Genomic DNA, 15,339 nt, shown 5'->3' with positions numbered 1-15,339 from the left:
TTTGGACAAGAGAGGCATCCCAGGACCATGTGCCTTCCCTTGCTGACAACAGAAAGGCACTGTTGGACCTGCAGGTGTCTGTGGTCTGGTCCAAAGGTTCAGTATGAACTGAATTTACCAGCTTCCCTCTGTACTCTGAGGAGGAGGGGGCTGGAGGGAGATTTGAGGAGCCCCCGTCTTGCCAAATTCCTATTGGGTGGGATGGGAGCAGGAGAAACACACACAGATTCTTGGCTGGCTTTGGCCACCCTGCTGGGACCAAAGTAGCAGGGGCTAGCTGCATAGGCAGCATTGAGAGAGAGCAGGGGCTCATGGCTGAAGCCAACACATTCTGTCCTAAATACATCTTTGGGGTGGAGGGTCAGAAATTCACACTCAGACTCTGTGGACCCCCCAGCCTCTTCTCAGGGCCACTCTGGCTTTCTTTTAAAATATACACTTTTTAAATTTCATGGTCAGATTGGTGAGGATGGAAGGGAATAGGAGGAGGCGATCAGGGAGAGAATGGAAGCAGCAAAAAGGGCAGAAGCAATCTTAGGGCCACCTGTTCAGTAACATCTTAGCCCCTGATCGAAGAGGATAACAATGACAGTATCTTCACAATAGAAAGGGCAGCTATCACTACTGCACCTGGACCACACAGGCCAGGCACTGCTCCGGTGCCTTGCATGTGTTAGCAAATTCAATCCTCACAGCGGCCCCTGGAGGAACCTGGTAACATTCCCCGCATTTTCTAGAGGAGGAAATGGAAATTCAGAGAAGTGAAGTTACCTGTCCAAGGCCACACAGCTAGTCATCACAGAGCTTCCCCCACTGCCCACATTCCTAACCTCTCTTTCACTTTTTAGCTTTTGGTAAGAAAAAATATTCTGCAAATACACCTCTGTGAAGAGACTGCACATCATGGCAGTCGCTTTCTACATGTTCTTTAAAAAAATCCTCACCATAAATCTATGTGAGTAGCATGTGATGATCCCCATTTTTACAGATGGGAAAACTAAGGCTCAGGGGGTGAAGTGACCCAAGTGAATGAGTGAAGGAGCAAGAGGGAGATCCCTGTCCCTGTGTTCCTGCTTGGGCTCATTGCTGTTCTCCCCAGAAGAATGACTGGAAGTCCTGCGCTGGACCACGACCTCGGGTTTCTCCACTTGAAGCAGCAGCCCAGGAAGCAGGCTTTGGAAGGCTAGCTTGCATGGGGAGTTTGGGAGGCTGGCTTGGGTGGGGAGCCTGTGATGGTGGCAGCTGTGTTCCATCAGCGCCGTGAAGAATATGCTCACTGGCCCTGGGCTCTAGTCCCAGGCTACTGTGTGACCTTGGGCTAGTCATTTCCCTTATCTGAAACTCAGTAGCCCCAAATGAAACCCAAACGACCTGAATGAGATGACCTCTAAGGGCCTTTCCTTAGAGGTCAGGCTTCAATTCCGGGCCTGTCAGGTTTAATGAGGCAGAGGGTGGAACGGCAGTGAACCAGCAAAGGATGCTCACAGCATCAGGGAAACAGGCCTTGGTCCATGCAGCCCAACCTTCAAGCGTGGAGGGCAGATCTGGCCTGAGCCAATTATTGACAGAGTCCAGGTTCACCTGTGATTTGATGCTGTGGGTGGTCCGGCCTGATTCTAAATGGTGCGGCGGTCAGGGACCCAAAAGATAGAAAGGCAGGATTTTAGAGTTCAAAGGTTATCTGGTTGGTCTGAACCTCTGTTCTCCAAGACTCTGAAAACAGTCCATTCTGCTCCCTCTCCTCGCACCTGCCCCCAGGTATGCAGTTTAATTTACAGGGAGAAAACAGCAATCACAAATGCAAAGGTGTGATCACACCTCTTGTGGGCGTCTTCTGATATTTCCATTCAGTTACATGTTTGCTCCTACCTATAATGCCTTAGGATGCACTTTTCCCTCCACTAGAAAGCCCCTTTTTCCCTTCTCTGCTTGGAAAATTCTTATTTGCCTCTTAAGACTCTGTTCAAATGTCACCTCCTCAATAGAACCCTCCCCGACTCCCTTAGGAAGAACTGGGTACTCTGTCTTCTGTTCTTACCTCTTATGTGTTGATGCTGGTCTCCCTGCCTCACAGAGAGCTACCTGGACATAAACCTGTGGTCTATGATGACTGCAGTCTCCTTTTATTGCAGGTTTATTGTGTGCTGGATGTCGTGCCAAGCACTGTACATGTATGACATCATTCACTTCTCACTGTAACCCGATGAGGTAAACAGTCATCCTCCACCTACACGTGGAGATTGGGACTTGGAGAGACTAAACCATCTGCTCAAGGTCATATAGTTGGTACGTGGCAGAACCAGGCTTCAAACTCAGTTTATATCAACTCCAGGCTTTATTTAAATCACAAGGTTTCCAGCATCTGATATGGACTTTTCTGTTTCCCATGTCCAATACTGTATCTGGCACCATGCAAATGTTAAAAAAAATGAAAAGTGGGGTAATGTTTGAACATTTACAAACGGCTCATTAAAAACATCATAAAAGGCCAGGCATGGTGGCTCACACCTGTAATCCCAGCACTTCGGGAGGCTGAGGTGGGCAGATCACCTGAGGTCAGAAGTTTGAGACCAGCCTGACTAACACAGTGAAACCCCGTCTCTACCAAAAATACAAAATTAGCCAGGAGTGGTGGTGGGCACCTGTAATCCCAGCTACTTGGGAGGCTGAGGCAGGAGAATCACTTGAATCGGGGAGGTGGAAGTTGCAGTGAGTGAGCAGAGATCGCACCACTGCACTCCAGCCTGGGTGACACAGTGAGACTCATCTCAAAAACAAACACCACCATAAAAGTAGTAAACACATAGGCTTTGGCTCTGGACTGCCTGAGTATGAATCAAGGCTCCCTGACTGGCTGCCTGATTTTGGGCAAGACTTTGACTTCTTTGTGCCTCAGTTTCTTAATCTGTGAAGCAGGGATAAGTGTGTCTACACCTCAGAGGGTTAAAATGAAGATTAAATGAATGTTGACCTTCGCACAAAGTTTTTACACGAGATGCATGGAAAATGTGTAGAACAGGGCCAGGAAGCTCCTAAAAATGTTAATTGTCATCATCTTGTGTTTCAGGCTTTGCCTGTTTCCCAGTTAATATAACTCTTCTCCTCCCATGGATAAAGTCCATGAAGGTTCTGGGATGAATCTTGGGGTGTCCTGGTAAACTGGTTCTTAACTTTCTCTTTACTGGACCTGAACTGCTGTATCACTGGGAGCAAGATGAAGCAAACTAGAATATTATGCAGGAATTAAAAAAAAGAATAATGTAGGCCAGGCATGGTGGCTCACACCTGTAATTCCAGCATTTTAGGAGGCCGAGGCAAGAGGACTGCTTGAGGCCATGAGTTCGAGACCAGCCTGGGCAACACAGTGAGATCCCATCTCACCAAAAAATAGTATGTGAGCGGGGCATGGTGGTATACACCTGTAGTCCCAGCTACGATTGCTTGAGCCCAAGACTTCAAGGTTGCAGTGAGCTATGATCGCACCACTGCATTCCAGCCCAGGTGACAGTGCGAGACCCTGTCTCAGAAAAAAAAAAGAAAAAAAAAGAAAAGCCCTGATTTGTGTCCTCTGCCAATTTTCATGGTGTAATGCTCCCACCATGGCTGATTTCAAGCTATGAATGTGAAGAGTCATGCTGCCAGTCTTAGCAGAGGTCCAGAGTTTTGCTCAATCTGTGCCTCAGTTTCTTCATCTTTAAAACAGATCAGCAGTAGGAACTAACTCAAAATACTGTTGTGAGGAGCAAACCTGAAGCTCTTAGACGAGCACATGGCACGCTGTATGCTCTGTGTTAGCCAATATCACCGTTAGGAGTTTTAACTCAGTCTCACTGTTGCTTATCTGGCTTGGACACTGACCCAACCCCAGCAACTGGCCTTCTGCTCTAATGGGCAGAGTCTCTGCCTTCTAGGATTAGGCCTTGTCCCCTCTTGCAGCTCTCCCTTCTCCCTTTGTGATATAGTTTGGATATCTGTCCCCGCCCAAATCTCATGCTGAATTGTAATCCCCAGTGTCGGAGATGGGGCCTGGTAGGTCACGGAGGCGGATCCCGCATGGCTTGTGCTGTCCTGATGAGAGTTCTCACAAGATCTGATCTTTTAAAAGCATGTGGCACCTCCCCCAACTCACTCTCTTGTTCCTGCTTTCCCTGTGTGATGTGCCTGCATCTTCTTTGCCTTCTGATTGTCTGCTTCCTGAGGCCTCCCTAGAAGCCAAGCAGACACCAGTGCCATGCTTCCTGGACAGCCTGGCCATAAGCCAGTTAAACCTCTTTTCTTTATAAATTACTCAGTCTCTTGCATTGCTCTAAAGAAATTGTTGTATTTCTTTAGAGCAATGCAAGAATGGTCTAATACACCCTGGAACTAGAATTCTGGCCTAGCCTGTGTTGGTTACACACCCACCCTGATCACACATTATTTCATGCCTCTGGTTTCATCCCTAGACTTCCCTCATGCCGCCCTGGGCCCGGGCTGCCAGTGCAGCTGTGCCTTGCTCTGGATGGTCCATGATGTTCCCTTCTGGCATCTGCTCTGCTCCTCGTTGTTTACAAGGTTCCTTTCTCACAGGGCTGGGATGTACTTACAGAGGGGAAAGCTGAAGTTCAGAGCTCAGTTTGCTCCCACCTGCAACTAGAGGGGCCCCTAGCTCCTGCCACACCCTGCTGTGAGCTCCAGCTTCTCATCAGCACCTCCTGCCCCCAGCCCGATTTAACCCTTCTGTGCTCAGGCCTGGCTCAGATCATGGCAAATTGGGAAGATCTCGGCATCTTTGGGTTTGGTGGAAGAGTCAAACTGAGTCAGAAGCAGGGCCTGGAGGGGAAGACACAGAGAGGCAGGGTTTGGAAACATCAGCTGGATTTAAGGCTCTTTTGCCAGGAAACAAAAAAATAGAGTGTGAACTAGGAAAAAATATCCAGGTGGGACCAGGAATCACGGTTGAAAGGGGCCTGACCTCCTGAATTCAAATTTAATAAATAGCAGCTGCATACCTACTGTGTGCCAGGTCCTCTGGGGAAGGCATGGAGGTCTCTGCCTCACTGGCAGGAAGTCAGTTTACATTTATCATCTGTAGCCAGAGATCAGACTGTCTTTTTTTGACCACTTATTTTTTTTTTTTCTCAGATGGAGTCTTCCTCTGTCACCCAGGCTGGAGTGCAGTGGTGTGATCTAGGCTCACTGCAGCCTCTGCCTCTTGGGTTCAATCAATTCTCCTGCCTCAGCCTTCCAAGTAGCTGGGACTACAGGCGCCAGACACCATGCCCGGCTAATTTTTGTATTTTCAGTAGAGATGGGGTTTCACCATATTGGCCAGGGTGGTCTCAAACTCCTGACCTCAAGTGATCCACCCGCCTCGGCCTGGTGCTGGAATTACAGGCATGAGCCACCGTGCCCGGCCCCACCTTTGTTAGCTCTAGAGGGTGGTTCAGAATATATTTTGCATTTTAAACCCAGTTTGTCTCTGAGATAATCTTGCTATAATCTTGTATCAATTTCTTTAATATCAGGCTCTGTACTGAACCTTGGGGGACACACAGATAACTAAGAGCCAGTCCCCGCCCTCCACCCAGCATTCAGCCTAGTGAGTTGAGTGAGAAATGCATTAAGGGCCCACTGAGGCTGTCTTATGGGAGTACTCAGGAGGGCACAAAAATAGAGTCTGGAAAGCTGCACAGAAGAGACCTGAAGGACAAGCAGGAGTTCACCAGATACAGGGAGGACATTCCAGGCAGGGAACACTGCAGGGCAAAGGCCCGGAGAGATGAAAGCACAAGGTACGCTAGGCAGAGGAGGCACCTCAGTGTAGCCACAGAGTAGACATAAGCGGGATTCTTGTCACACAGCAGAGGGCTTCATGCATCAGCCTAAGACACACTGACTTTGACTCACAGACCATTTTTTTCTCAGGGGGACAGAGCAGGTATTGCCATGCTAGCTAGCATTTAGAAATCCGTGTGTGTATCAGGAGTTAGTGGGGAAAAAGTGACAACATGGATGGATCTCAAAAACTATGTCTTTTTATTTTTTTTGGAGATGGAGTCTTGTTCTGTCACCCAGGCTCGAGTGCAGTGGCACAATCTTGGCTCACTGCAACCTCCACCTCCCAGGTTCCCGTGATTCTCCTGCCTCAGCCTCCCAAGTAGCTGGGACTACAGGTGTGCACCACCATGCCCAGCTAATTTTTGTACTTTAATAGAGATGGGGCTTTGCCATGCTGGCCAGGCTGGTCTTGAACTCCTGACCCTTGGGTGATCCACCTGCCTTGGCCTCCCAAAATGCTGGGGTTACAGGTATGAGCCACTGCATCTGGCTTTTTAAAAACTATTTCATGACACAAAAGAGCACATACGATATGATTCCACTTATATGATGATTAGGAACAGACAAAATCCACCTACAATAATAGAAATGGGAACAATCATTATCGCTGAACTTTCGGGGGTGATGGAAATCTTCTGAGTCTTGCTCTTGGTGATGGTTATATGAGCTCATGCAGTTGTCAAAATGCACTGAACAGAACACTTAAGATCTGTACATCTGACTGCTTGTAAAATAAACCTGAAGAACATGGGTGAGCATTTTTGGTTGTTATAATAACTGAGGGGTGCTACAGGCAAATCTATAGGAGATGGGGCCAGGGATGCTTTCACAACAAAGAACTCTCCCACCCAAAGGCCAGTAGGTCCCTGTTGAGAAATACAGCTGCAAGCCATGGGGAGCCGCAGAAGGACGGAAACAGCAGAGAGACCTGGCCGCATCTGTATTTTGGTAAGACAAGGCTCTCGTGGTGGTGGTGGCAGAATCTTGGGACAGTGATGTGGCACAGAAGGTGGACATATGATCTTCACTGCCACTCCTAGGCCTCATATTTGCCTCTTAGCCCACTGGCCTGATGCTGTCCTGGAGGGGCCCCAGGAGGTCCCTCTGAGTCACCTCAGATGCTGACCAGCTAGGAAGTAGCAGAGGCAGCAGATGGTAGTGGAAATGGCAATGCCCCACCCCCAGCCTCCCGGCCTCATGATAAGCACCAAGGATAAAAGTGATCATCTTCCTCTGAAGTGGAGTCTCAGTGACGGGGGTCTCCCTGAGTGTCTGGAGCCACTGGAAGCAGGGCTGAACGCTACTGCTGCTACTATAGAAAAGCACTGTTTTACATCACAGGCGAAAGAACAACACAGCTGACTTGCATGAAAATACTCACCTGACCCCTCCTCCCTTCAGAAAGCCTTCTCTGACCTGGGCAGGTGTCTCTCCTGTGTTCCCACAGCCCTACAGAACACAGTTACTGCCTAGGTTTGAATTCTGGCTCTGACACTTACTTGCTGTGCGTACCTGAAACGGAGTTACTCAAGCTCTCTGTTTCCTCACCTGCAAATTGAGGATAACAGCAACCATCTTCACTGAACTATTACCAAGATTGAGATAATGTAGTAAGCACTCAGTAAGAGCGAGTGCTTATGGTGAGCCTAGAATGCATCAATACAGACCACTGTTGCCAGGTGACTCCTCTGGTGCCTCCACTAGATGTTAAGCTCCTTGTGGGCAGGGTCCTTGTGGTCATGTTGATTGCTGAGGGCCTTGTGTCCACCACAGTGCCTGGTACAGTAAATACTTGCATGCTTGAATGAATTCCACCCACTAAGATCTCTCCTGAGAGCTTTCTTTTTCCACCCACAATGCCTCTAAATCACAACAATTCTTCAGAAATGGAGCCAGACTCATTTGTATTCTGTTCCCTCTTCTCTCTTCTGTTACCTCCATGGCCATGCAGAACCCAAACAACATTTAGTTTTTAAATTAACAGCTTCTTCCTGGACTCTCTACTCCTAAGACTTCACTCAGTGGTCTTCATACTGGGCATGCAAAAATCCTTTTTAAAAAATGCACTCCGCACCTCTCAAAAAGTTAAACACAGAATGACCATACAATCCAGCAATTCCACCGCTAGGTATATACCCCAAAGGGTTGAAAGCAGGGGCTCAAACAGATCCTTGCACACCAATGTTCATAGCTGTATTATTCACAATAGCCAAAAGGTGGAAACAGATGAATGGCTAAACAATGTGGTATATCCATACAATGGAATATACTCAGCTTTAAAAATGAGATTCTGATATATGATACAACAGAGACGATCCCTGAAAACATTAGGCTAAGTGAAAGAAACCAGACAAAAAAAGACAAACATGATGCCACTTACACGAGGTACCTAGGATAGGGGAATTTATGAAGACAGAAAGTAGAACGGAGGTCACCAGGGGCTGGGGGAGATGGGAATGAGGAATCAGTATTTACTGAGTACAGTGATTCAGTCTGGTAAGATAAAAAGGTTCTGGAGATGGACAGTGGTGATGGTTGTATAACACTGTGAATATACTTAACGCCACAAAATTATACACTTAAAATTGGTTAAAATAGTAAATTTCATGTTATGTGCATTTTACCACAATTTAATAAAAGCCTCCCACACCAAACAAAACACTGGAAGGACAGACTTCCCTCTGAAATCTGACAGAGCTGCATGCCCCTCTGCCAACCCTAGTGCTCTGTGACCTTGACCTCCTGGCCCATGATCTGTTTTCCTCTCCATCCTCTCCTTGCTTCCAGCTCTCGTGTTCCCTGTTCTTTTTTTCTTTTTGAGACAGGGTCTCGCTCTGTCACCCAGGCTGGAGTGCAGCGGCGTGATTTTGGCTCACTGCAACCTCTGCCTTCTAGATTCAAGCAATTCTCCTGCCTCAGCCTCCTGAGTAGGAGGGGCTACAGGTATACACCACCACGCTCGGCTAATTTTTATATTTTTACCAGAGACAGAGTTTCACCATGTTGGCCAGGCTGGTCTCAAACTTCTGACCTCAAATGATCCCCTGCCTCAGCCTCCCAAAGTGCTGGGATTACAGGTGTGAGCCACCACACCCAGCTCTCTGTTCTTTTTCTACTGCAGACCCCAGGGCCAGGACATGTTCTTTTCCTTGATCCCATCATATCTCTTGAGGGTGCTTCAGATAGATGCTTTGAGACTCTGAGATGGAAAAGCTATGTGCCTGGAGATGCTCATTATGGACGACGCGCAACAATAAAGACATAGTTAAATAAAGTAGGGACCAGCCAACCAGGTATAAACAGAGAAGTCATGACAAAATGTTAAGTGAAAAATGCAGGCTATAAACCTATATGTGGACTAATTTCGACTATTACAAAATACAGATCTACAGAAAACACAGAATGGGGCATATAAAACGACGGTTCATCTTATGTTTGTTCTCTAGCATGGAGTATGGTTATTTTCACAACTGTAATTTATAATTCATACCAGACAACACCTTTAGGCAGATGATGAAATATACATATTGTTAGTTTTGCAAGAATCTTCAGAATTGATTCCAGATGCCCATATGCTGCCACCACTGAGGCCCACAAATCTCTCCCGAATGGCTTCCAGAGGAATGGGGGGTGAGGGGGTGTTTCATCTTGACTCTACAGAAAGACACATGGGGACTTGGTGTGTCTCTCTAATGACTGCAACCAACTACCTCACCACAAAAAGGAGGGCAATTTAGGGTCTTTATTTTGCTATTGGACTAACCAGAAAATTTGGCTGTGAACAGTTTATCCCTTACATTAGCCCAAAGTTAGGAATTCCCAAGATGCTTGTTCCCTCACAAATCTGCAAACAGTGGATCTCCTGCATCTGGTGTGAGGGGATCCCCTCCCCATCCAACATGCTACACCCCAGGTATAGAAACTTGAGTCACGCTTGCTTCAACGGGGACACAGGAAGGAGGGTAGCTTCTGTTCCATGTGCTGCAGCACAGCAGGAAAGGCTTTTCTCAGTCTAAGAGTTTAGAAATTTCTGAGTTTTGCCAGACACCGGTGACCACGATGCTCGTTCCACATATCACCAGATGTAGAAAAGACTGAGATGATGTTAAAGAATGGGGGGAATCTTATTTTCCATAATCCCCTAACGTAAGGGAGAGCCTTTTGGTGATAACACTGCTTAAAAGCGAAAAGAGTTTCTAGTTTGTTTTTTTTCCCTTGAGATGACCTGAGCTTCCACCTTCTAGAGGTGACAGGTGACAGACCTGTGGCTTCAGATGGAATCTGGACCAGGGGGTCCAGAGATCCTGTGTTTCTAACACTGAGCCTGCATGTCACCTAGCCCCTCACATGGTCCAGTCAGTTTTTCCATCTCCACTTGTAGACCCATTTCAACAATTAATTAGGTGCCTGAAGCATTTGTATGTCTATAATTTCTCCCTCCCCACTGCCTTCTCTTTTTGGGAATCTGTCAATTTACTGGAGATGACAGCATCTTGTCCTGCAAATATGGGTCTTTGTGTTAGAGATGAGTTTCTTTAAAACCTCTATGAAGGAAATGGTTGAGAGTTCAAGAGAAAATTTGAAATGAAGCCAGAAGGATGTATATTTGTGCTGGGAGGAGGATGAAGAAAGACCAAAAATGTTATTTTCATTGTTTTACAGTCATTTCAGGTATGTTTTACTATTTTGTATTAGTCAACAGCAGTGTTATAGTATCAAGCCATATTGAATAAAATATACAGACTTCACTTAAATTTTCATACTTGAGCAACAACACAGAATTCAAGTTATCTGAGCTTTACTATTTTGATCATAGTACAGCTTACTATACCCTTACTATGGTATAATATCTTTATTTATTGGTGCATATAAGTCCAAGATATGCAGTCTCATACATAAATGGTCATTTCCAACATTCATTCATTCATTCATTCAACAATTATTTACTGTGAAGGGTCAGGTTTGGTTTGCTAGGCACAAAGAATATAAGGTGAATAGGATGTCTGTTCTCTTAGATTCATTAACATCATGCAACTTCTCATTCTTTAGGTCTACAGGCCCTTACATGACTGGCTCTGCCCACTCTCTCACCTTTTTCCTTATCACTTTCCCCCTTTATCTCTTACAGCTACACTTCAGGTTCCTTGAAGATACCAAGATATTGTTACCCCAAGGCCTTTGCACCTGCAGTCTCCTGTTTTTAGAATGCTATTCCCCAGGTCTCCTCTTCATTCAGGTCTTTGTTCAAATATCACCTCCTCAAAGACAATTCTATTTAAAGGCAGATCTCTTCCTCCACTCTTCCTCCCAGTCATCCCTCATCCTACTTTATTTTTCTCCAAAGCACTGCTCACCACCTGAACAATTTTATCTTTGCTTATTTTTATTTTCTGCCTCCCCTGGTAGAGCTTGGGGAGGAAGTTCATCTTTTTAGCAGTGTATCCCTAGGGGCTAGAACAACCTGGCATGTAACAGATGTTTATATGTATTCGGAGAATAAATGAATGAACTGGTTCTTGATAGTTTAGGGTGCTTGATGAACCAGCTTTGCAGGAGGGATCATTATGGTCCCTGGTAGATTCATAGCCCCTACTCCTAAGCCTCCCACTCCTCCTCCTGTTGGGCTCTGTCTGTGAATGGCGTCCTTGGCCGTTCAGTCTCAAAGCCTTGCCACCACTTATTCCTCCCTCCTGCTAGTGCCTACATCCAATCAGTTACCAATTTTAGTGACACTGTGGCCTCTTGCATCAACTCCTTTTTCTAACCATTCTTACAACCACCCCCAGTCCATACTCAATCTCTCACCTAAACCATTGTCATCATTTCCTACCTGGGCTTCCGGCCAGCAGGCTCTCCTCACCCAATCTGTTCTCCAAGGGGTAGCCAGAGTGAGTTTCATCATGCTAAGGTTTGATCATGTTTCTTCCCCACTCAAAAACTAAAGACTCCCAACTCTATAGCTTGGCAGTCAATGTCCCCCCAATAACCTCCATCCCCTTAACCCAACCTTCCTTCTCAAGACCCTTCTTTTATTCTTTTTGATCCAGTTGGAATGAACTGCTTTCCAGTTTCTGTATATATCCTAGAAGTCCCCATTGCCTGTCCATCCTCTGCTTATGCTGTTTCCACTTCTTGAAATAGTTTTCTTCCTTTCTTCTAATGTACAAATCATTCACCCAGTTTAAATGCTACTTGGCTTCTCCAAGAAGCCATTACTGACCTGTGAGGAGATTAAAATTCCTCTTTCTTCTCAACTGTTTTTTAAGGGGTTATCTGCCTCTCTTTTAGGGCAAGTCTCAGGAAAGGACAGGCAATATGACACAGAAGAGTTCAGAATCTGGAGTCAGATCATCTGAGCTGGAGGGCCTAGCTCTCTGGATCTGAGACTTTTGAGGTATGCACCCTTAGAAAAGTGAAAATCCAAGCCTTAATTTCCCTATATGTAAAATGGGGATAACATTATTGATGTCATGGATGTGTTATAGAGGAGTAAGTGACAGAGTATAGGAAAAGCTTTTGACACTACATACAAATTAATTATGAAATTCTATCATGCTAACATACAAAACGTTGAATAAACAAAAGTGTTGCTCCTCCCAGGGAGTTTTCATGGATGTTTTATGCTGGCTGAGCCTGAAGTCCAGGAATAGGTCAGTGGGGAAAGGATTTTTTTGAGGGAGGAGGACTTTTGAGGCCTTAAGAATCCCATGTCCTTGGATGATCTGAAGAAAGGAAGACATTGGGTATATCCACAAAGCTGGGGTCCTAGTGGAATTACTAGCTACCAATTCTTGAGCATTTCGTATGTGCTAGGGACTGTACTAAGTACTCTACATACATCATTCTTGAGTCAGAAATTATTCCTTCATAGAGCAAAAGAAGCCCATAGCAGTTATATAAATACGTGCTCCTCCCTACCCCACCGCCAAATAGTTCATAACATCATCAATCCAATGATGTTATTTTTTGGATGGAGAAATTGAGACCCAGAAGGGTTATATACTGACATTGTATAGCCAGTGAGGAAGAAACTGGGCCTGGAATCCAGATCTCTCCACTCTGAAGGGAGAAACCCCTACATGGCAAAAACCCAGGGGCCACCATTCATTATGAAGTCTGTGCAAACTTCATAGCCAATGCCATCTATATGGACTACATTGTCAGTGGCAGCCCCCGAAGTTCTGCCACTTGGCCACCCTGGCTCAGCTCCATGATGAGCTGCTCACTCCTCAAAAAAGTTCTGGATGGAACTAGAGACTATGATTCTAAGTGAAGTAACTCAGGAATGGAAAACCAAACTCTGTATGTTCTCACTCATAAGTGGGAGCTAAGCTATGAGGATGCAAAGGCATAAGAATGATACAATGGACTTTGGGGACTTGGGGGAAAGGAGGGAGGCGGGTGAGGGATAAAAGACTACAAAAATTGGGTTCAGTGTATACTGTGGGTGATGGGTGCACCGAAGTCTCACAAATCACCATTAAAGAATTTACTCATGAAACCAAACACCACCTGTCACCCAAAAACCTATGGAAATAAAATTAAAAAAGGAAGTTCTTGAGACCAGAACCTCAGGTCCCTGGAGACTGAACACTGCCCTCCTTGCCAACTGTTCCATCCAGAGTCTCCTCCAAGGTGACGGACTCCATCCCTTCACCATCCGTCTGTGCTTGTACTCCTTCAACACACCTCTCGGGGCACCCTCTCTGCACCAGGCTTCAGGCTCAGCTCTGGGGACACCCGGCTGCCCTTGATGGAGCCTTGTGCTGAGAAAGCACCCGAGCCTGGTGTGATTGTAACTCAAGCTTCCCCAGCAGCTTTGTCAGCAGCACCAAGAGGCTGCCCTTAACAAGCCCCAAGGAGAAAGAGGTGGGGACCTCCGCAAAGGGATGACTAAAGGGGCCTGGTTGGAGTAGAAGACTTGGCCCTCAAGGGGGAGGGAAGGGTGACTGGGAGGGCACGCAGTCAGGACACAGTGGAGAAGAGGACGAATCCTGGGATGCCACATCACCTGGTCCAACTGAGGACACTCAGGCTCAATGTGTCCTGGGTGGAACAGGATTAACGCCTGGGAATCTGATCTCAGGTCCAGGGCTTCTTCATTCTCCCAAACGGAATCCCAAACTCCGAGTGTTTGAGTGTTTGCATAAGAGACGTGAGAGCTCTCCTTTGAGGTTGAAGGAAGCAAATTAAAGCCCCCTCCCCCGTTTTTTGCTACAGCAGGTAGGGATGATAGCAAATGAATGGCACCTGCCCCTCCAAGTGAGGCAGGGCTGGAATTACACACTTTCGTGGTACACTCAGGTGAATTTTGGGGTTCTGGGGCTTCAATGGGGGTGGGATCTAGTTGTGTAGGAGGGGGCATGAGTATGAAAACCTGTGACCCTAGATTCTAATGAAAGCTTTACCACTAACTCTCCGGTCACCTTGGCCAAGCCACCTTACTGGGCCCTCAGTTTCCCCACCTGTAAAATGAGGAGGTTGACTAAGTTCCGAAGATTCGTCTGGCCCGGATCTTCTAAAGCCCTGTGATCCTGGATAAGGTAAAGCCTCCCAAGGCTCTTACACGGGCAATCTCCGGTTTTGCAGGAGCCTGGGCCTCATCCAGAAACAAGCTGCACGCTGGGGGAGGGGAGCGAGCTAAGATTTTATTCTGAGGGAGGGTGGGAGGCTGGAGGCTAAAGCTAAAGGGTCGGTGGAGGCGATGCGTTGGGAAGGCTGGGAGCCGCGCTTTAGAGGCCGAAGGGTAGCGGCGATTTCCAACCTCCCTCAGGGGCTTCAGGCTCTGAAGAGGCAATGCAGCCCAGAGCCGCGCACCAACCTCTGCCGGCCGTAGAGGCTCACACTCCAAAACACTATCCCGATTCCTCCCCGGAACCGCGCACGGGCTTCGTGGGGAGTGGCTGCCGCTCCCTCCCGGCTACCAAGCGCCGAGCCCCCTCCTCTGCGTTGGGGGACCCCTCCCCCAGCATGGGGGCGCCCGGAGCCCCACGGGGGCGTGGCGGGGGCGGGCGCCGACTCCTCGGCCCGGAGGACTGGAGAAGGTGTCAATTGCGGGGCCACCCCAAGGAGGGACCCGCGCCCTGCACCTTCCGGCTCCGCACACAAAGGCGCCGACGGAGGCGCTGCACTTACCGGCCAGAGCGGGCTGCGGGCTGCGGGCTGCGGGCTGCGGGCTGCGGGCTGCGGGCGCCGGCGAGCAGGCGGGCAGGCGGGCAGGCGGGCAGGCGGGCAGGCGGGCAGGCGGGCAGGCGGGCAGGCTGGCGGGAGGATGTGCGCGCGCGAGTGTGCGTGTGTCTGCGTGTGTCCCTGCCTGTGTCTGTGCCAGTGTGTGCGCGACGGGGGCCGCGCCGAGCTCTGTGCGTCTGCGTGTGCGGGGGCGTCCGTCCTTCGGTCCGTCTGCCTGGCGCTCTGTCCCGCGCTCCGTGCGCGCTCCCTCGCCCTACAGCCTCACCAAATGCGCTTCAACTGCGGAGTCGCAGGCGCAGCCGCCGGGTGGGTTTGACACCCCCCAGCCCT

The 15,339-nt window shown here is 48.0% G+C and overlaps 1 protein-coding gene across 1 annotated transcript in view; it reads right to left on the bottom strand.

Annotated features, from left to right (window-relative positions):
- PTPN5 (protein tyrosine phosphatase, non-receptor type 5) overlaps positions 1 to 14,970 on the bottom strand; it is a 62,553-nt gene extending 47,583 nt beyond the window's left edge. Inside the window, exon 1 of the mRNA XM_025356670.1 lies at positions 14,956 to 14,970. The gene's annotated coding sequence lies outside the window, so the exon portion shown is untranslated. The remainder of the gene's footprint in view (positions 1 to 14,955) is intronic.
- Between the last annotated feature and the right edge of the window lie 369 nt (positions 14,971 to 15,339).

Source organism: Theropithecus gelada, chromosome 14 (assembly GCF_003255815.1).
Source record: "Theropithecus gelada isolate Dixy chromosome 14, Tgel_1.0, whole genome shotgun sequence".
Taxonomy (NCBI): Eukaryota; Metazoa; Chordata; class Mammalia; order Primates; family Cercopithecidae; genus Theropithecus; species Theropithecus gelada.
Note: the sequence above shows the minus strand (reverse complement) of the source record. Positions and strands in the feature narration are given on the sequence as shown.